Source organism: Aythya marila, assembly GCF_965140915.1.
Source record: "Aythya marila genome assembly, chromosome: 1".
NCBI lineage: Eukaryota > Metazoa > Chordata > Aves > Anseriformes > Anatidae > Aythya > Aythya marila.
Genome location: NC_139042.1, coordinates 137,891,570 through 137,914,416, shown reverse-complemented (window position 1 = coordinate 137,914,416; position 22,847 = coordinate 137,891,570). Strand labels below are relative to the sequence as shown.

Sequence of the window (22,847 nt, the reverse complement as noted above, 5' to 3'; positions counted from 1 at the left end):
ACAAAGACATCATGAACCTTATCTTGCACCGATTACAGAGCAACACCAAACAGAACTTGCACCACAGATCTATTGTTTTTGAATGGAATTCAAGTTGAAATGAATAAAATTCTTTGTTTTCTAAGAGTTCCATGTTCAAAGTAAAACAAAAAACAACGAGAATCAAACAAAACATGTTTAATTTCATTATGAAAGGCCATATAACACCATTAAGAACAAATTAATCAGTCTGTAACTCCACTAAATTTGATTAGAAACTTCTGCTCAGTTATTCAGTTCCTTTCTAGTGAAAGGGCCATCTTTGCAAAAAGTCTGAAATTATTGCTATATATACTTATTACATTCAGATTTTCTTGAATAAAACTGTTTTGTTTGTTTGTGAAGCCCTGCAACAACTGAAATGAAGCAGAAAAACAAAAGATGGAAATATTTTGAAGTGTAAATAAACAAAGTATTACTTTGAATAAAATATACAACATCTGATGTTTAATCACATTGAGATACAGAGATATCACTGGCACCATAAGTAAGCAAACTCAGATGTTTTGCATTAAAAAATACTGAGATGGTCATATTTTTTACAGAATAAATCTACAGAATTGGTTGAAGAGAAAAATATGATGAACAGAAAAAAAAAAAGAAAAGAGAGAGAGAAAGCAGTAAGTACTAAAAAAGCATAACGAGGATTAAAAATTATGATAAAAATAATTCTGTAGAATGAGGATATTCATTTTCACTATGTATTCTAACAGAAAAAATACTGAATACTGGTATTCTTCAGAATACTGAAGAATACTAGCACAAACGACATCGCTTATTGGCTCAGCTCTGGTAGGAAGTGGGGCCCTTACCTAACATGAGGCAGCTTCTAGATTCTTCTCACAGAAGCCACCCCTATGGCCCCCTGCTACCAAAACCTTGTCACGTAAACCCACTACACAGTGAGACGCAGTGGATCAAGTATGTTGACCAGCACAGTCACAGTCACATAGTTATCTAGCCTGTGGTTGCATAGAGATTGCAAGTGTTTTTTTAAGATTCTGTAAATAACAAAGACAATGAAGATTTCTTGTCTATTTATCACGGATTACCACAAATTACCACTAGCAAATACACTATGATTAAAAAGGCAAGCATTGTATATAGATAAAAAGCTGTTACAATATTACCAGAAAGCAAATTTTTATATGTAGTAGATACCTGGGGAATAGTACAGATTAACAGTAGTAGCAATTAGAGGTATGAAGGCAATTAGACGCAGTAAGAAGTAGTAATATAGTAGCAAATACAGATTAGCATAGGTTCAACAAGTTATCTACACTATTGTACTGAATATACTTATGAATTGTGAAGTTATCAATATTATAACAACTACACTTATGACAGTTATAAATATCAAGTACTTATGGCAGATTATGTACATAAATACAACTTTAATAAAACTACTGATATCGCATCAAACTGATCTCAGAAGCAGAGGTGGGAGGGAAGGGCAATGCCAAATCAACCTCAGAGGGATCTAATTATAAAATACTGACCTCAAAATGGTCTAATTACAAACAAACAAACAAACAAACAAAAAAAAACTCTCAGGAGAGACAGATAATCAGAAATAGGCTCAGGAGCAGGACCAAACAAATAACAAAGTTTCGCTTCAAATATAATCTGCATTACAGAGTTTGGAGACAGACAGGCCTCCACAGCAGATGTAAAATTTGTTTATGATGTCCTATAGGAAAGGAAAGTTTGTACAGCACAGGGCATTTTCAGAAATAAAGGTTCCATCCTGGACAGAAAAACAGCAATTTTTATATCTCTGAGACATAAAAGGGCATAGGATACCACCTCTTAGAGCAGCCAACAGATGCTGCTAATTTGTTTCACATGAGAGAACCAATAGATGAGGTTTCCTATTCTCTGAGACAAAATACTTTTACTTTTCCCAGACTACTTTCTGCTTTTCAGATGGTAAGTTGCTGTTCCAGTTCCTTATTTTCCCTTTATGGATGGTATCCTCAGGATGTCCCCACTTCTTAGGTACTCAGCTGCACCTCAGGAGGCCAGTGATACCTTCCAAATATACTCCTGGTTCACGGGTCAAGCAGTTTTCAGACTGGAAGGCATTTTCTTCTGCTAGTGTTTTAACAGACATTTTCTGTCAGTATTGTTCCCATTAGGGCCAGGTCATATTTATGGCTGCTCCTGTCAGTACAGTACCCCTCACTGGCATTGTTGGGCAAATCAAGGTGAAAAGCAAAAAATTTAGTCTGTCTTCTTACAATAAATTTCTCAAGTTTTTCAGAATTAGTAATTTGTCCAAAGTCACAAGCCAAATGGGTACAACTATGAACACAGAGGTATAATCACGAACATGAAGATCCCATCCAACGCTAGAGTATCTACTTTAAATATTCCCTAAAGTAAAGGAAATTAATCATTAGTAAAGAAGTAATAGTAAGGAATCAGAGTGCTAGAGCTGACACAAACAAAACTATGCCTGTGAAAGAGTTAGAAGAGAGAATGAAAGTGCATTATCGTGAGTACCTATACAAAAGTTTAAGCTGGCCACATTCCTTCCAAGTAAGGGCTTCACCCAATCTGATGAAGTTTGATGTAAATGCTACACAACAGTGCCTGCTTTACGTGCCCATTTACAAGAGTGGCTGGCATTTTCTTCTGCAAGTCTGTAAAATATCATTTCAAAATCTTTTTGATTTATCACTCAATAGGATGTGCACTTGTTCCTTGTACTATCTAATAAGGCCACAGAAGATCAGTTTAAATAATTCATTCTGGAAGTATATTTATTGATTTACCATCTAACAATGGAGATGCACTAAAGTTCCTGAGTTTAATGCTTTGGCTCTGAACACCAGGGAAACATCGAAGAACAACATATTCATTTGACAAGCAATGATAACGTCAATTCTTTACAAATCTGTATTTTCCACAGGAACATGAGCTTAATGAGTGTATGTAACTACTCTTAAAATTCATAGAATCATAGAATAATTGGAAGGGACCCGTAAGGATCAACGAGTCCAACTTCTGGCTCCACACAGGTCCACTCAGAAACTCAGACCATATGACTAAGTGCACATTCCAAACGCTTCTTAAATTCTGACAGGCTTGGTGCTGTGTCTATGTCCTTGGGAAGCCTGTTCCAGTGTGCGACAACCCTCTCAGTGAAAAACCTCTTCTTGATATCCAGCCTGAACCTCCCCTGTTGCAGCTTGACGCCATTCCCACAGGTCTTATCGTTTGCTACTGAAGAGAAAAGATCAGCAACTGCCTCTCCACTCCCCCTCACAAGGAAGCTGTGGACTGTGATGAGGTCTCCCCTCAGCTTCCTCTTCTCCAGGCTGAACAGGCCAAGTGACCTCAGCTGCTCTTCGTACATCTTCCCCTCCAAGCCTTTCACTATCTTTGTAGCCCTTCTCTGGACACTCCAATAGTTTCATGTCCTTTTTGTACTGTGGTACCCAGAACTGCACACAGTACTCGAGGTGAGGCTGAGTTAAAAAATTAATGCTCTAGACGTAAGAAAGAAAAAAGGAAGCTCTGAAAATTCTAAATAGTGTAGATCTGAAATTAAGATGTAATATTCAAATTTCATATTGGACAGAATTCTCACAGAATGACCAAGGTTAGAAGAGACCTCTGAAGATCACCCAGTCCAACCCCCCTGCTGAACAGGATCACCTAGAGCACACTGTGCAGAATGGCATCCAGGCAGGCTTTGAATATCTCCAGAGAACAGGACTCCACAGCCTCTCTGGGTAACCTGTCCCAGTGCTCTGTCACCCTCACAGTAAAGAAGTGCCCCTCGTATTCAGCTGGAACTCCCTGTGCTTCAGTTTGTGCCTGCTGCCTCTTGTCCTGTCGCTGGGCACCACTGAAAAGAGTCTGGTTCCATCCTCTTAACACCTTCCCTTTAGATATCTATATACATTGATGAGGTCTCCCTTCAGTCTTCTCTTTTCCAGGCTGAACAGGCCTGGTTTTCTCAGCCTGTGCTCATATGACAGATGCTCCAGTCCTCTAATCATCTTAGAACTCTTCTGAACTCGCTCCAGTAGCTCCATTTCCCTCTTGTACCAGGGAGCCCAGAGCTGGACACAATACTCCAGGTGAGGCCTCACCAGGGCTGAGCAGAGGGAGAGGATCACGTCCCTTGACCTGCCGGCAACACTCTTCCAAATGCACCCCAGGATACCGTTGGCCTTCTTGGCCACAAGGGCACATTGCTGGCCCATGGTCAGCTTGCTGTCCAACAGAACTCCCAGGCCCCTCTCTGCAGAGCTGCTCTCCAGCAGGTCAGCCCCCAGCCTGCACCGGTGCTTGGGGTGATTCCTCCCTAGGTGCAGGACCCTGCATTTGCCCTTGTTGAACTTCATGAGGTTCCTCTCAGCCCATCCCACCAGCCTGGCGAGGTACATCTGAATGACAGCACAGCCCCCTGTGGTATCAGCCACTCCTCTCAGCTTTGTGTCCTCAGCAAACTTGCTGAGGGTGCACTCTGTTCCAGGTCATTGATGAGTAAGTTGAACGAGACTGGACCCAGTACCAACCCCTGGGGGACAGCGCTAACTACAGGCCCCCAGCTAGACTCTGCAGCACTGAGCTCAACACCCTGAGTTCTGCCATCCAGTCAGTTCTCAATCCACCTCACCATCCACTCATCTAGGCCACACTTCCTGAGCGAGTCTACAAGGATTTTATGGGAAACAGTATCAAAAGCCTTGCTGAAGTCAAGGTAGACCACAGACACCACTCTCCCCTCATCTACCCATCTCATCATTCAAGGGCATCAGATTGGTTAAGCATGATTTGCCCTTGGTGAATCCATGCTGACTGCTCTTGATCACCTTATCTTGCTTGAAGATGGCCTCCAGGAAGAGCTGTTCCATCACCTTTCCAGGGATGGAGGTGAGGCTGACTAGCCTGTAGTTGTATGGATCTTTCTTCTTGCCCCTTTTTGAAGACTAGCACGACACTGGCTTTCTTCCAGTCCTCATGCATTTCTCCTATTCTCCACAACCTTTCAAAGATGATGGAGAGTGGCCTAGCAATAACACTGGCCAGCTCCCTCAGCACCTGTAGGTGCATTCCATCAGGACCATGGATTTGTGGATATCAGGTTTGCTTAAATGATCTCTGACCCAATCCTCTTCAACCAAGGGCATGTCCTCCTTTCTCCAGACTTCCTCTTTTGTCTCCAGGGTCTGAGATTCCTGAGGGCTGATCTCAGCGGTAAGGCCTGAAGCAAAAAAAGCATTCAGCAACTCTACCTTCTCTGTAACCTTTGTCACCAGGGCACCTGCCTCATTCAGCAGTGGCCCTACATTTTCCCTGGTCTTCTTTTTTTCTCCTGATGCATTTGAAGAAGCCCTTCTTATTGTCTTTGAAATCCCTTGCCAGATTTAATTCCAAATGGGCCTTGGCCTTCCTTGTTGCAACCCTGTATACTCTGACAGTGTCCCTATATTCCTCCCAAGTGGTCCGTTCTTTTTTCCACATACTGCAAACTTCCTTCTTCTATCTGAGCATTGCCAGGAGCTCCCTGCCAATGCATGCAGGTCTCCTGCCCCCTTTGCTTGCCTTCTTACTCATAGGGATGCACCGGATCTTGAGCTTGGAGAAAGTGATGCTGTCTTGGACCCCCCTTTCCTCTAGGGCCCTAACCAAGTAGATTTTTCCAAATAGATCCCTGAAGTGACCAAAGTTTGTTGTCCTGAAGTCCAGGGTCACAATCCTACTTTTTTCCCTGCTTCCTCCTTGCAAGACCCTGAACTCCAGCATATTATGGTCACTGCAGCCAACTTGTGTAGAATTCTTGTGTATGGCATGCATGATTTCAGATTTTTTTGGTTGTTTTATTTGTTTGAAATTTCAGTGAAGTGACCTTCAGAGGACTTTCACCTCCTTGCCTTGTGATGGAACAAATCTCACATTAGAATGATGATACAAACAGATACTTGGGACATTTTTACTTTGTGATCAAAGCCTTGATGATCTTTCCAGACAACACTGATAAGGAGGCACACGTTGTAGACACAATATGAAAGTAACAAGCAATTTATTATTCAGCAGTTAGTGTCTCAGTCTTTTCAGTTTTGTGATTATTACATGATGAAATGTCACTATAAAGAATTTATGCACAAGACAACACATGCTTTAGTGTTAAAAATGCACATGCCTTCAGGAATAGACCAAATAAAGCTTTAATGATGACAAAAAGAAAATGTGATTGAACTTGGGACATTTTCTTACAATCTAAAGCTAAGTGACTCCAGGCTCATTTTCTTTCACTAGGCCCCTGTGAATCAAATGACTGTAGATCAGACTGATCAGTATGCCTGTTGAGCTTCTGAGAGGTGTGGTCCCCAGAAATGTCAAAGGGTAGAGAGACATCCTGAAATTACTGTGAAAGCAAGGATGGTTTTTGGCCACCCAACTTCCAGCTGCTTGTTGCTGACTGACAATTGCATTAACACTTCTTTTAGATCTTTTTAGCTGAATTATTTCCTAAATCATTTCCATCTAAGTGAATCATCGTTGGCATAAAAAGTTTAAAGAGTGTTCTTAACATACCCTGCTTTTCTGTCAAAATGTTGGACATGTTTGCAAATACTGAGAAGAGTGATAATACCTCCCAAAAGGGTACTATGTAAGATCCACACACAGTAAGACAATGTGTGAGATCCATTGCAGGGAGGGTACAAAAAAGAAACCTCAAGCTGATTTAATTTAATTCTAATTACACTGAAATTGATGTATTTTCTGCTACCCTTTTAAGAGGCACACTGTCTTGAATTGTTGAGGTAAGGGCATGCAACCTACCAACTCTGCACAAATTCCCTTCTAACTTTTCATTGTGGCATGCAAGCACCTTTTCCACAGACTTCAATAGCAACAAGTAGAACTGTATTGGAGAAGGGAAGAAGAAATAGTCACACTTTCTTCTCATTTAATTCAAAACAATCATAATTCTTTCATAATTCTTTCCATTACCAAAAGTGGATGCTTAGAAAAATATTGTACTAATGCTCCTGACATATCAAAAATAGCATCAGAAGGACTTGCTACTGCAAATTAATGCCACCTGAAAATGCAGCAAATGGTTGCACATCAAATTCACACAATTCAAAATCAATACTTCGTATCACACTATTGGCCTACAAGAGTAAACACCAAAATAATTTCACGATCTCAGTCCTATAGTGGGCATAACCAACACCAAAGGCCAAAAAAAAATATTATTTTGAGTACAACAGAACTAAATCACTGAAAAAATGAGTTAAATATGATGAGAATCAATCCACAATGTCTCATTAACATACACACTACAGTGTGTTATTGGATATAAGATACAGATTGATCACTATTTCTATTTGTCTGAAATAATGTGAGTTCTCCAGAACTAAGATATAGGATTGCTTTCAGGTCTATAGTAAAGCAAATATCTTCACTTTGGTCATATTGTCAGTTTCCTGGAGAAAGACGCAGCTGAAAACTTAACAATATAAGAGTAAATATTTTTATAGTAAGGAAGGAAAGATTTCAGATTTTACCAACATAACATGCAGTATGTGCAACTTTAAGTTCAGGAACCAATGAGATACTATCATTTATTTTATACAAGCAAATATTATTGCTACCTGGAGTATACAATGACAGAAGAGTTTGAAGTGAATAATGCAGTGAGGTAACAAACAAACTTTCATGTCGTGAGGACACTTCCTGCTTAGTTTGAAATGAGCCAAGCTGGAGCTGAGTGAGTGTGAATGGACCTGTCTGCTGGGAGACATTATGAATGATTGCATGTGAAAAACTATGTAAAGGAAATAGTACAGGAGAGCTTGAGCATACCCAGAACTAAGACGTAATTACAGTCCCCACAGCATCTGTAACAACTCTTCAAGCATCTGCAGTATATACCATGGATCTTTACTCTGCTACATTTAATACATTAATATTGTGCAAAAAAGCAACTACAGTGTATAACTGCTCATTTATTCCATAGGATACAGAGACTCTCCACTGCAGACATTAACCAAGAAAAGTGAGAAAAGAGCTAAGTAGCAATGAGAACTTGTTTATTAATTTGATAACTAAGTGTTCTTACCAATAATGAACATTTTGCTAGAAAAACTGTATGTTATGGTAAATTATTTGGTTCAAGAAGTCTTCTCTGACTGCCATCAGGTTTCTAAAATATTACATACAGATCTAATATATATTCTATATACTATATATTTAAGATGCAGATTCTTGGTAGTAGAGCTACAGCTGTGCCAGGGCATCTTATGCCACTGATGCCTTGCTGCTTCCCCACCTTACCTAGATTATGGGACATAATATTCAGAGAAAGGAAAGAAGAAAGAGCAACCAGGAGAACAAACCCAGGGACTATGACAAAAGAAAAAGCTGGTTACATGGGACAGAAAAGACCGAAGTAATCAATGTTGCCTTTGTGTCAGTCTGCAATAGTAAGGCTAGCATTACTCAAAAACAAAAAGGAAACATACAGAGGTTGGAAGCAAGGACAGGTAACCTGGGAGGAGTACAGAGACATTGTCTGAACATCCAGGGATGAAATTCAGAAAAACCAAACTGGAAATGAATTTTGCAAGGGATATCAAAAGCAACAAGAATGGCTTTTCTAAGTACAAAGATTACAAAAGGAAGACCAGAGAAAATGTGGGCCCACTGCTGAAGGAGATGGCGGATCTTGTCACACGGGTTATGGAAAAGGCTGATGTACTGAGTGCCTTTACTTTACTGGCAAGACAAGCTTCAGGAGTCCTAGGTCCCAGAGATGAGAAAAGGCTGGACTGAAGAACAGAGGACTCACCCTTAGCATTAGGAGGTCAGGTCAGGGAACCCTTAAGCAAATTGCACATACATAAGTCCATGTGCCCTGACTAGATGCACCCATGAGTGCTGAGGGAGCTGGCAGATGTCACCATCACCTTGATACAAACTTCAGGAAAGAACAATGGTGACAATGTGTACCTCTTCTTCCAGTCTTAACTACTTGTCCAACTTGGAATGATCTTAGCCTTCCAAACTCTATTTACAAATCAGACATGCTACTTGAAAACCAATCAACAACAATTTTCCCAATGAAGTTGGAGCAGCAAAGCAGCTCCAACACAAAGTGCCTTCCCTCTCCCTAACCCTGCCTCTTTCCACAGTTTATTTCAGTAAGAATAATACTGTTTAATCAAATTCATTATTGCTCAGGCAAATACTATTGTCTAAAACAATGAGCTGAAGACAACACCCAATGAAGATTAATTTCTGCCATGAAAGATAGAAGTAGACAATGTAAATAGAGCAGCTATAGAGCAGCTTCTAGAGATCTCAAGTAACAACTGAAAAAAAAAAAAAAAAAGAAAACACAAACTATATCATCTCTTCTTTTTTTGAAGAAGTAACTGCATTAGGAATTTGATACTGAAGTACAGAAACCCCACTGCATCCTCAAAAACAGAATTGATGTTTGAAAATCTGAAGACAACTGATGAAAGGTATGACGTGTAAGTTGAACAAACTAACATATCTTGCAGGATAACCAGAGATATAAAGAAAACCATCACCTCCCTCAAGCTATACTAGTTGTTCCATCAGAAAGGTGACAAGAATTTAGATCAGAAGACAGAATGAAGAACAGCCTGGGAAACTAAACATCAAATCAAGGAGTTTGGGATAATGCCAAGAAAGACGACAGCAAGGCCTTCAGCTGACAATCTGCAAGATAAACTCCTCTTGACTATGTTGTTCAAAAGAAAAAAGGTTGACACTTAGGTCAGATTGCCCAAGCCAGAACACAAACTGCATCTGCAATTTCAACATTTTCCTTGCATCCAGAGAACTGCTATCAAATTATCAACACCTGGGTTTATTTGTTATATACACCTCAGAAATTCCTAAATAATTTAAGCATGTAGAAAAAAAAAAAAAAAAAAAAAAAAAGAAACACAAGAGATAGACAAGTTACACCTTCCTTAAAAACAAGTAGTAAATCAGTACTACTTCAGTTTCTGAAGAAAAGGGTTTGTTGCCTAACCTCAGAAAAAAATCTCAGCTGGAAGGAAGCATCTCCCACAGTCCAGAAAAAAGATATACAAGTCACAAATACACAGATCTTACAAGTCTTTCTTGGTTTTTGTTGTGTATCTTCTAGAACTTATACTCATGCAGTTCTACATTCTGAATGACTATGTTTCATTTACTGTAAAACCTCACATTGAACATAATAGCATGAATTCCTATTGTAACAGGACAAATACATTTCCAAACGCAAAAATGTCATATTCCATGCAACTGTGATTTAAGTTCACAGCAACTGATATTCTGATCAGTATACAAATTCAAATACTACTTTAATTAGACTTGTGGTTCAGACATCCTTGGCCCTGCCCTTACTTACTAAGGTCTGTTTTCTGGCAATGAGATAGGCCAAATTGGAGTAAAATATTCTGAATGATTTAGCCTGGGTAGTATCCTCTGGATTTGAGTTATTCTCAACCTGACTTTACTGATTAGGAGTGGGATATTTATTTTTCTCAATTTATAACCACAGAATTAATTCACACAATCATTCAGGTTGGAAGGGACCTCCTGAGGTCATCAAGTTGAGCCTCCTACTCAAAGCAAGATTAACACTGAATTCAGACCAGTTTGTTTAGTTGGATCTTGAAAAACTCTAAGGATTGAGATTCTATAACCTGTCATGGTTTTGACTGGGATAGAGTTAATTTGCTTCATAGAGGTTCACACAATGCTGTGTTTTGGATTTTTGAAGAAAACAGCAGTGATAACACACCAACTTTTTAAGCTGCTAACAGAGCAGTGCTTACACAGATCTAAGGACTTTCCTGCTTCTCATGCTACCCTGCTAGAGAGGAGGCTGGGGGCACACAAGAAGCTGGAAGGTGATGCAGCCAGGAAAGCTGACCCAAACTGATCAAAAAGATATTCCAGACCAAATAACATCATGGTCAGCAATAAAAGTCTGGGTAAAGAAGAAGAAAGCAGGGGGACATCTGGAGTGATGGCATTTGTTTTTCCAAGAAACCGCTATGTGTGATAAGCCCTGCTTTCCTGGAAGTGGCTGAACACCTGCTTTCCAATTGGAAGTAGCAAATGAATGCTTTGCTTGCAAACATGGCTTCTGCATTACCTAGTATACTCTCTTTATTTCAACCCACGAGTTCTTGCACTTTTACCTTTCCAGTTCTCATTCCCCGCAAACCCATTTGAGGAGAGTAACCAAGCAGCTGTGTGGAATTTAGCTGCCTGCTGGGGTTAGACCACAACATAATCTCATTGGCTAAAACATCCTAATGCTTACCTTCACCGTACTTTTTTCCCCCCCTTACATGAAGTTCTAACTTCCCATGTTTCAATTTATGACCATTACCACTTATCCTCCTGCTACACACCTCAAAAGAACCTGCCTGGCTCCATCTTTCTGACAATTTTGTACATATTGGACATCTGTTTGTATGCCTCCCTAAGCCTTCTCTTCTCCACGCTCAGGTCAATATACAGTGTTCACTCTATTCCCCTCATTCACAATCTCATTGGTTTGACACGGAAATCAATCAAGGTTCATCAGGCACAGTATTTTTTGGTAAATCCCTCATTATTCCAACCTTCTTCATCTACCCCAAAATGGCTGCCAATGGCAGTTACTGAATACTTTTCCCAAGGACTAACAGACTGGCAAGCTTGTAGATCTGCAAACCATCCTTATTTTTCTCCTATAATCAGGCTTTCTTCAGTCTCTGAAATGATAGTGATCTCAGAGTGACATCAGCCAGATATCTCATCATCTGACTAAAACTCAGCTCTCCTAAACTCTATGATCCATCCTCTCCAATTCTCCATGGTATGATGCTGTTAATTCTTACAAATGACCTCGCCTCCTCTTCTGCCCTGCCTTCCTAATGAAAGAATATCCATCATCCATACCAGAGATTTAGCCACACAAAGTACCCCAACACATCTATTCTCTTCCTCTAAGCAAAAGTCTTTAAATCACCAAAAGTTATTTTTATTAAACCAGCATACATCAGTTGTAACATATTCTGAAAAAGCCAACGATTAATACTGTATTATGTTACTTAGAGGTAACTAAAAGCTATTATTATGATCGTTTTGTGTGTGTATTTGTTTGTTTTATTTTTTTCATTCACACAGACCTGCTACATTTTAACAACTACAGATCATGAAACTGTATCATCATCTAATGCATCTTTTAAAAAGTGATACAATTATAGAAATTGTCAAAAAAGCAAATGGATTCAGGAAAATAATCAAAATTCTAAAAATTATAGTGAAAACAAAGGCATAATATATATGTGCTTTTCAAAAGATACAAGAAATAAAATTCAACATCCTTGACAACAGATGGCATCAAGACAAAACCAAAACTGTCAAAGATTCTTTGAGAAACTATATCAAATCTTTTGTGCAATAGGCTTTCTGAAAGACTGAAACCTAAGAGCAGACTATTAATTGAAGGATGAAACACAAAGTTAGGGACAATGTTAGAAAAAAACAAAAAAAGTCAAATTTAGCCTTCAGTTGAGACTTGTATTTACTTCAATTGAAGCTATAAGAGGATATCCAAAGAACTTTCCCATTACAGAAACTCTTAAAGAAAGAACTGAAAGAAAACTGACTAGCAATTTTCCTCCTGCACCAACAAGGAACAGATAAAGCAACAAACAAAATTAACACGATTAATATCTATTTTCTGTCTTCTAATACAGTCTTGCTTTCTCCCATTGTCGTGGATAGAGAACTGCACTTCCCTCCAAGACTTGCACACATAACTGAAGAAGTAGCTGACTTTTCCATTCCTGTATCTAAGACACACTCTACAGATCGTTGTCACTTTGCCATTATATTGTCTCTATATTATGCTCTCCCCTCTCACTCCCTCTTTTCCTCCTTCTCACCCCTGAAATTCTTTCTTTGGTACAATAGGAACTCTCCCCACAGCTCCACTTAATCTATTCAACATGTAGTTTCAAAAACCACAAAGCAGAGATCATACTTTTTCCCAACAAAATCAGGAGTAGGATAAAACAATATCAGCAAGAAGCCTCCTGTTGCTGAAAAAGTGACAGGGAGAGGCAAAGGAATTCTATTTTGGACACAAATATCAATTCCTCTAAACTCTACAAACTAAGACCATACATATGCCCCCCTTCACAAGAGTCCCTCAGTTCCTTTCTACAAGCCAGCTGGCAGGGATGCAGAAACAAGCTCACACTTTTTGTTGTGTAAGACAAATCAAAACATAGATTTTTAAAGGCTGTAGCACTGGGACTGAATTTGACTGAAAGCTTTAGCTGTATTATAACTTTGTTTGAAATTTCTTGGTATTTTAGACTACGTCAGACCTCCCACAAATTGGCTAATCCGGAAGAGAAAAATCATGATTAAGACACGTTCTTGTTCTGAGAAGCTCCCCTCTTCAGAGGGGCCCAAACATTGCTTATAGTAAGGCTTTTGGCTAAAAGTGTTTTTGAAAAGCAAAAGGAAATTCTTCTGAAATGCAGCCTTCCTCAACTGGATGCATGCAGATTTATTAAGCATATGTAAAAGGTATTTAAAAGCCAGAAGGCCACACTTAAAAATCTAAAGTGCACAGATTAAAAATACAAAATATCAAAAATTAAATTAAAAAATTACTTCTTCCTTCAAAAATACTATTGGGTTTCCACCGTGCAATGGAAAATTAGTCAGCTATGGCAGTGACTGGTATCTGAAAAGATGAGGTAATTGGTGGTGAAAATAGGAATGTGTTGAAAATTTATGAAATTAACTTGTTATAGGAATTGTTATAAGAATATATGTATAAGAGTTGCTGTTTTTATTTAATAAATATTCTGTTCTTGGAAGAATATCCAAAAGAGTACCTTGATGTAAGAAGGGAGGCAAATGCCACTAGACTCTTGAGAGCTTTTGCATATTTTCATGAGATATGATATCTTCAGACTACTCCTGTGTTCTTTGTTACCAATTAGCTAACATATCCTTTCTCCAAGCATATGAGATGTTCACTGCATTTTTGGCCAAATTTCATTAAGACTTAAATAATTTTCCTCATTTAATACAGTCACTATAACCAATGTAAGTAATAACAGTTTTGCAGAACACCAGATAAAGGCTGGAAAACAAAGAAGGAAGGAAGAAAGCAAGATCTCCCTAGAAGCAGTTAATTTTCATCATAACCTAGTACAGTATTTCTTGCATCTTTAATCTGAAGTGTTTAGCATAACTCACTGCAAAAAACATCATGATAGTTTAAATCAAAATTTTAACTGCTACAAAAAAAAAGTATGGTATGAACTTGACATGAAATTTTCCTCAATGGAAACAAATGATACTGTCATACTTGAAAAAAAATAAATTAGATTACTATAGAACTCCAATGACAATAACTCAGTAGTTTTAAATAGCAAACATTAAATAGTCCAAATGATGATGTATTATCATTAATATTTCGCAAAAATTATGCCAGAAAAACAGCCAACAAAGTGAAACACTGCCTGAAATTACAGTTTAGGTCATGAAGATGGAAATAGATATTTCCTTTTCTTCTTCAGCACTAACAAGGAGGCTCTTTAATTATTACAAACAAACAAACAAAAAAAAACACTTTTCTGGTTACACTGACTGAATATAAGGGAGGTCCAGAATATTTTTCATTCCTTCTTGCTTATGAGCTCAAACTATGTTTTCCCTTTTTAACTTTCCCCTGAGTTACTGAGACCTATTTCAGACACTATCTAGCAGGTGAATGGAAATTTGTTTTGCAATGATACATTCACTTCTTTCTATATACTTATTTCAAACTCAGACTTAAGACTCTTTGAAAACCTAGCACAGAGACTTGGACTGTTCTCCCAACATAAACATTAACTACATTTACTTCAGCCAGTAATTCTGCACTTATTGTACATAAAAATATTATGATACATGATGGAATTCAAAATTGTTCTTAGTCCTTTATCCTCAGTATCTTGGATCATTTTTTAATCATTAATCAGACTTGCACTTACAGATTTTTAAGTGAAATTTCATTATGGTATTTATTTCTGGAAACGACTGCTGATCATCATAAACAATTACTTTCATGAAGATGCTTAAATTTATAATGCTAATACAAAACTAAAATAGTGTCTGTTGAGTCTAAGTAACAGGTATATTTATGGAATTCTATAGAACTAGGAAAGTCCAGTTTAGACAATTTATGTCAACATTCTTCAGGTTTAAGAACAGATTTTCTAGTTTTCACTAGTATCAGTTCTCTTTAAAAGATAAAACTTAACCAAAAAGTAAAAAAAATTCTCAGGAGTTTAAGTACGATTACTTTAAATGGCACACTTCGTTCTAGTCCTTTTAAGCTTTTAATGAGGAAAACATATACAAGTCTCAGAAACAAAGTTTTTTATTTTGATTTTTTTAAGAACAGTAGCAGTGAAGTAACTAATTAGTGTCACTATGATTATATTTAAGGAAAATCAAAAGTATTCTGTGTAAGAACATATGTTAAAAAACTTTGTATAAATATATTTTTATTTAAAGACAAAATAATGTTGGGTGTGTAATCTAGCTATGTTGGTGTATAGAGCTGACTTTTACTGTGTCTTTTCTTCATCATCTCCCTAACCTTGTTTTATTATGTTTCTCATAATCAGTCAGCAGTTTTAAAACAATGATATGAAATTGCTGTATTTATGTTCTATTGTGATAACTGCAATAACTAATATTTTACCCCTGTAACTACTCTCTCAATATCAAGAACTAAACAGAAATGACCTCCTACCTACCTTGGCAGTAGATTACAGCTCTGTTAAAATTAAGATGCCATACATTTGGCCTATGTATTAAAATCACAGCAATTGCATTACTCTAAGCAAAAAGAGCCTAAATTTTAAAGGCATAATTAATAAGGAAGTTTCATGGAGATAAAAGATGCATTAGTATAATTAATTTTGACATGCAAGCCATGTGAGTTTTTCTTAGTTATATACCAATCAACCTCCAGCATATGAATTTTAGGTTAGAATATATATTTATACAAATACAGTCACTTAATACTTGACAAATGATGTTATTTCAACCAAATTAATTCAGAATCAGATGTGCAATATACATAAAACAATACAGTTTGAAGTAAATTAAAAGGTGTCTAATAGGTAAAATAGACAACAAAATTTCTACCAATATTATAAGGTGTATTCTGTGACCCTTCAAAACTTATTAACACTGAAACAAATATGATTTAGCATTTAAATATAAAGGAAGGGACAATGCTTTAAAATTGTTCAAAAAATATCCTAAAGTTTGTTATGTACCTTGATCTCTCCCAATTACATTAGCATGAAAAACAAAAATTCTGGTAAAAGTATTTAACAATTTTGACTGCCATTGGGTAAGATTTTGTATTTTGACTGTAAGCAATGTTCAAGTACTCACAATAATTTCACTAACAGTATCAGATAACTTATACTGAATACAAACAGTACTCAAGTTGATCCAGAGATGTGGAGTTACTTTGGTATTGTTCCCCACATGTGCATATCAAGTACGAAATAAATCCCAAGTGTACGCTAATTAATGGATAATCTACCTAGAAGCATTGCCTTTCCACAGTAGTTCTACTCTACATAGGTCTTAATTCTAAGTACATTTTGCACATTCTCACTATGTTTTTCCAACGAAATACAATTTCTATAAACACTAGATCGCGTGAAAATCTTGATAAGATTGGTGCTAATGAACTCCAATTTATCAGTTAATTAAATATATTTTGGACATTCACAACAGTCTCAATTAGAATTCCCAGGTTAAACAGATAAAAAATGAATCATCTTGAGCACACTCACTGTGAATGGATTTGTGTACTATCTGTGCTGGACTTGAGAAACACAACATATTAGTCAATTCATTCATATAAATTTATCGCCAAATTTTAAATGGTGAGACAGGAACCTGGGTCTCAAAATAATATATATGATGTGATTTTGTTGTTGTTGTTGTTACTTACATCTTTGAAAAATTAAAGTTGTTTAAGCACAATCCTTGGCATATCTTCAAAACCAGACAGTCAAAGGAGGTACCTAATTGAGAAAAAAAATGCTAGGCTATGACTAACTGAATACAGTGCAAGGCAAGTTGGGTATTCAAAGCTGTTAACTAACAGTGCAATAGCATAAGAGAGACAGAATATGTCTAAAAGAAAACCACCATGCTAAGGCTTAATATCCACTCTTTCAGCTAGCCACAAGAGAATAAAATAATTCAGAAAAAAAAATAAAAAATAAAAACAAATAAGTTTGAAGGAAAAAGGGAAGAATATAAGTCTGAAGGAAAAAAAAAAAAAAAAAAAAAAAAAAGGCAAGAAGAATCTTTTCCTAAAAGGCATAAAGAGTCCTTTTATTCATAGTCTGCAAAAATAATTTTGAGAAATGAAGACACTAAAACTGGAAAAAAAAATACAGGCCAAAAGATAAACAATTGAAGTGATTAATAGAGACCGGATAAAAATGAGTGTCTGAAGGAAAAGTAACAAGAGTAGAAGTAATTAAAAAAAAAAAAAAGGGTGGAGAAATATATGTGCAGTATCTGGCACACACTTGAAAAAGAAGTGGGCATAGTATTGTTGCCACATCCATAAATTTATTTAACAGATCAGCAAAATGATGCATTTCTATCTGCCTTTTCTGACATCTCTGTTTTTCAGTGTTCCATTTTAAGCCTTGCTGTGACCTGTAAAATTTCCAGGAATCTAATTTAAAAGCTTAGTTGCAGGTACTAAGTTGTATCTAGTTGTAGATAATTTTTTTCACACCTATTTTTCATTATTAGTATTCTGTCTCCTCCATGTCTGCACCTAAAACCAACATAAATATTTTCTTAGAAGATGGTATTTAACAGGATGTAAGTCATATATTAGTTTTGTAAGAAAACATACATTTTTGAGTACTCCAGCCACATAAAGCACCTACCTCTGAGACCTGTTTCCCATCTCCTGTGTAACACCTTTTTCAGAATCATAAATGCAGTCTTTTGGAAGAAAAGGCCAGGAAGGCAAGAAGGAGGAGTTGCCCTTGATGTAAGAGAGCAGCTGGAAGGCACAGAGCTCTGTTTTGAGGAAGGTGATCAGTCAAGTACTGTCAGGGTCAGGATTAGTGGACAGGCCTACATAGCTGACATGGCTGCATCTGCCTGCTGTAGATGAGGCCTTCTTCAGCTATCTGGAAGAAGCCTCACATTTGCAGGCCCTGGTCCTCATAGGGAATGTTAAGCACCCCAGGATCTGCTGGAAGGACAACACAGCAGGGCACAAGGAATCCAAAAGAATTTTGAGGCACACTGACAACTTTCTAAGACAGCTGACTGTGTCAGCCTCTTAGGTGCTCTGCTGGGCCTGATACAAACATAGAAGGACTGTTTGGGGATGTGAAAACGCACAGCAGCATTGGCTGCAATGACCACGAGATGGTGGAGTACAGGATCTTGAGAGGAGGGAACAGGGCAAAAAGCAGGATCTCAACACTGAACTTTAAGAGTAGACTTTGGTCTCTTAAGGGGGTCTGTTAAGAAGAATCCCATAAGAAACAGGTGGGCTCCAAGAGAGCTCATTCCTATTAAAGGATCACCTCCTCCAAGCTCAAGAATGGTCCATCCCAACAAGCCTGAAATCAAAGGCAGCAAGAAGCCTGCATGAATGAACAAGGAGCTCCTCACTAAAGTCACAGGAAGTGTTCAGGATGTGGAAGCAGGGACGGGTGATCCAGAAGGAATATAGAGATGCTGTCCCAAGTACGTAGGGATACAGGGTTAGGAAAGCCAAAGCCCACTTAGAGTTGAACCTGGCAAGAGATGTGAAGGGCAACAACAACAACAAATTTACTCCAGAAATATATTAATATCAAGAGGAAGGCTAGGAAAAACACAAACCTGTTGCTGAATTGGGAAGGGGGCCCTGGTGGCAAATGACTCTATGTCTTAAGACTGGTCCCTAAGACTCTAGGGAAAGTCTGCAGCAAGGAGGGGCTTAAACCCTCAACGGAAGCAGATCAGACTATGGAACACTAAAACAAAACAAACATCAAGTCCGTGGTGCGTGACTTGGTGCAGCCACAAGTGCTGAGGGAGCTGACTGATATCATTTTGAGGCTACTTAATTATCTTTCAAAGATCATGGCAACCAGGAGAGGTTTCCAAGGATCGGAGGAAAGCAAATGTCATGCCTGTCTTCAGGAAGGGCTAGAAAGAGGTCTGTTAGCCTCACCTCATTCCCTAGGAAGGTGATGGAGCAATTGATTCTGGAAACCATTTCCAGACACATGAAATAGAAGAAGGTGATTGGTAGTAGTTGGTACGAACTTAAAAAGGAAAAAAAAATATGCTTAACCAACAGCTGTCTTGGTGGATGAGGAGTTAGTGGTGTTTGTCTCATTTATCTCAACTTGAAGAAAGGCTTTAGTCAGTCTCCTAGATAAGCTCAAAAAGTACAGGTTAGATAAGTGGAAAGTGAGATGGACAAACTGGCTGAATGCTTGAGCTCAGAGGGTTATGATCAGTGGCACAAAGTCTACCTGCAGACAAGGCACTAGTGGTATACCCCAATACTAGGGGACCAATACTGTCTAAACTCTTCATTAATGATCTAGGTAGAGTGCACCCTCAGCAAGTCCGTAGATGACACAAAACCAGAAAGAGTATCATTCTGATCATTCTGCCATTCAGCCTTTTGAGGACCCAGTGCATTACACCTAGGCATTACACCAGTATACACCAAAGACCAAAGGGCTGAAAAACAGCTTTGCAGAGAAGAAACTTGTGGGCCATGGTGGACAAGCTGACCACAATTCAGCAACACATGGACATCAGCAAAAATGACCAATGGTATCCTTTGTTGCATTAGGAGCATTGCCAGCAGGCTGAGGGAGATGGTACTTCCTCTCACCTCAACACTGCTGAAGTCACATCTGGAGGACTATGTGCAGTTCCAGGCACACCAGTACAAGACATGCACATACTGGAATGTGCTCAGCAAAGAACTGCAAAGATGATTAAGTGATTGGAGCATCTTACAAACAATGAGAGGCTTAGAGAGCTTGGGAGCATTCAACCTGGAGAAGAAGTCAAGGTGGATCTTATCAATGTGTATGAATACCTGATAGGAGGGGTTGAAGAAGGAGGAGCCAGACTCTTCTCAGTAGTGCCTTGTGACAAGATAAAAGCACTGGGCACAACCTGAAATACAGGAAATTCTGCTTGAACATAAGAAAACCTTTCTACTGTGAGTGGTCACCATGTTGCCCATTGAGACTGTGGAGATGTCATCTGTACAGATATTCAAAATGCAACTGGACACTGTGCTAGGCAATCTGAGGTTCAAATAGATGACTCAAGAGGTATCTTCAGATGCAATGATTTGAATGAAATAAAGTCTTTTAGATGGATTATTTCTACTTTATCACAATTATTTTTAGAACAGTAGTTTTCAAATTGATAATTAATATACAGGGGAAGCAAAGAGCTTCCTATAAAGTATGACAGCAAAAAATGTAAATAACCATCAAATACCATCAAATATTTTCTGTGAGTTAATAACTTTTAAACTGATATTTATTAATTAAAGTAGCTTTTATATGTGCTTTGCCACTAACAACCATCGTAAGCAGCAACAGTCACACTGGATATTATTTACTCCTGGCCAAGATTCTGAATTATCTGCAAGTTTCCAGCTTCCATTAAGAAATACAAGTCAGCATTAACATTTTTAAATTTAAGAGATTTGTGAAGTATGCAATGTAAATTAGACACTCAATTTCCATTTAAAATCCAAGGAAGATTATATTAAAACTAATGACATTTCTAGTGTCTGTGTGGACAAACTGAAATCAGAGTTGTTAAAGTGGTTCAACACAGCAAGTGTGCAAGCACAGAAGCATTTATGTTTAACCTACTTCAATAGTACAGAAACAGGAATGACAGCAAACCAGTAAGTTTTTTTCCCTGTTTACATGGTGTAGGTATGTCAGTTACCCCTAAATCCTCAGAGCCAGCTCAAGAAGAGGAACTGTTTCACAGCCTAACTTCCCAGTAACAGAAGAATGTATGTCTTCAGATTTCAGCTGAACAGCTTAATTATGGCCAATCCATACTGAGAACGCATTTGAGCCTGTACTTTTCCATCATCTTCTTCCTATCAAAACTCAAGGTAAGGTGGAATTATTTAAAATTTAACTGAAAGTTCAGCATAAAACAGGCTATCAGGCTAACAGCCACCCTCCCCCCCCCCCCAAGCATTCTTATACACTGTCATGTTTCAGTTAAGGAAAACAGCAGTATTGCAATCAGAAGCAAATCTGTCAGCTACTGCTTTATCAGGTTCTCTGGAACGTAGATAGCCTTTGCAGCATGAATAATCACAAAATGAATTTGAAAGGTGAACTGCAGTTTGAAGAAAAAATATGACTCATGCTGTATATCATTTCAGGTTCTTTAAAATGGCAACAGACAAATTCTTGGATGTTATCTTCTCTCACTTGATTTCCCCTCCCCCCCCCCCCCCAAAGAGCTACCCTCCAAAACAGAAAAACTGTTCTCTTTATTAGAGCTTTAAAAACTTGTCTAGTTGCATGGGGGTACACTACATTTACCAGAGAATTAATACACAGGAAATACTGGCCTCCAAAGAAAGTTATATCTTCCAACACAGATTACAACATTTATTAATCATATGACCAACTAGCATTAGTAAACATAACCATTTCACCCTGTTACTTCAGAATTGTTTCATGAAATTACTTTAGTAAATGCACATTTGTTGCTTATGCACATTAGGAGTACAGTTCTGGGGTGTTCCAGAATAGGAAGCTTTGGAATCATCTTTCTTTATCCCAAATACACAGACTTTGAAACCTTCCTGTTGTTCACGTGAACAGGACTATTTCTCAATTAAGATGTCGATTTCAAATCTAATGTGACATGTTTCAGCCACTGAGACTATTCACAATCTGGACAGCTGATGGACCACATATCATAGTTCTTGAGCTGGCTGAAAACAGACAGAACTCCTGCACCAACAAGAAAACTGGCTGAACAATTTAGAAAGCCCAATTCGTTCTTCTCTCAAATGATGGAAGAACCCGTGCTAGAAGCAGAATTCTACTCCCCAGTTGTCAGTACTGGATGAGAAAGGAAGACATGAAGAAAGAAGGATGGCTGACTTTATCCATTAGCAATGTCAGGAGCAAGTATAGAAATAGAAGTAGGAACACACAAGAAGGTACAGGCAAAAAATCTAATGATGCAGGGTGGTTGGAAGGAGAAGGTGACTTAAGAAAGGAGCAGACCAGGAAGGTTACCTGTCAGTCACCTGTACCCTATGTACACGAGCCATTCTGAGGCCAGATCAGAGACACATGCATCACACCTATAGGATGAGATCCCTTAGAAAAGGAATTATCCCTTGGACAACATCACATTAGGAGCAGTGAAGAGAAGTGTTATCTATGATTAATTTCCTACTCCTCAATCCTTAATGCCTTGTATTCTCATTTAATTGCTGTCCTCCTCCCCTCTGCAGGACACCAATGAACATTTAGACTATAAGACACACAGAAAGCTGTGGTCTTGTTTTACTCTTGTCAGCTACTGACATCCCAACTTATCTCTGCAAAACCTTCTGTCATCATTGCAAAACAATTCTGCCATCATCAATCATGAAAATGAAATTATTCTTTCATTCTCAGAAACACTCCTCCAAATGATACTTTCTAATAGAACTAATGTAA

At 38.0% G+C, this 22,847-nt stretch overlaps 1 protein-coding gene across 1 annotated transcript in view; it reads right to left on the bottom strand.

Moving 5' to 3' along the window:
* CCDC91 (coiled-coil domain containing 91) overlaps window positions 1-22,847 on the bottom strand; it is a 164,766-nt gene that overhangs the window by 81,003 nt on the left and 60,916 nt on the right. The window lies entirely within an intron of this gene.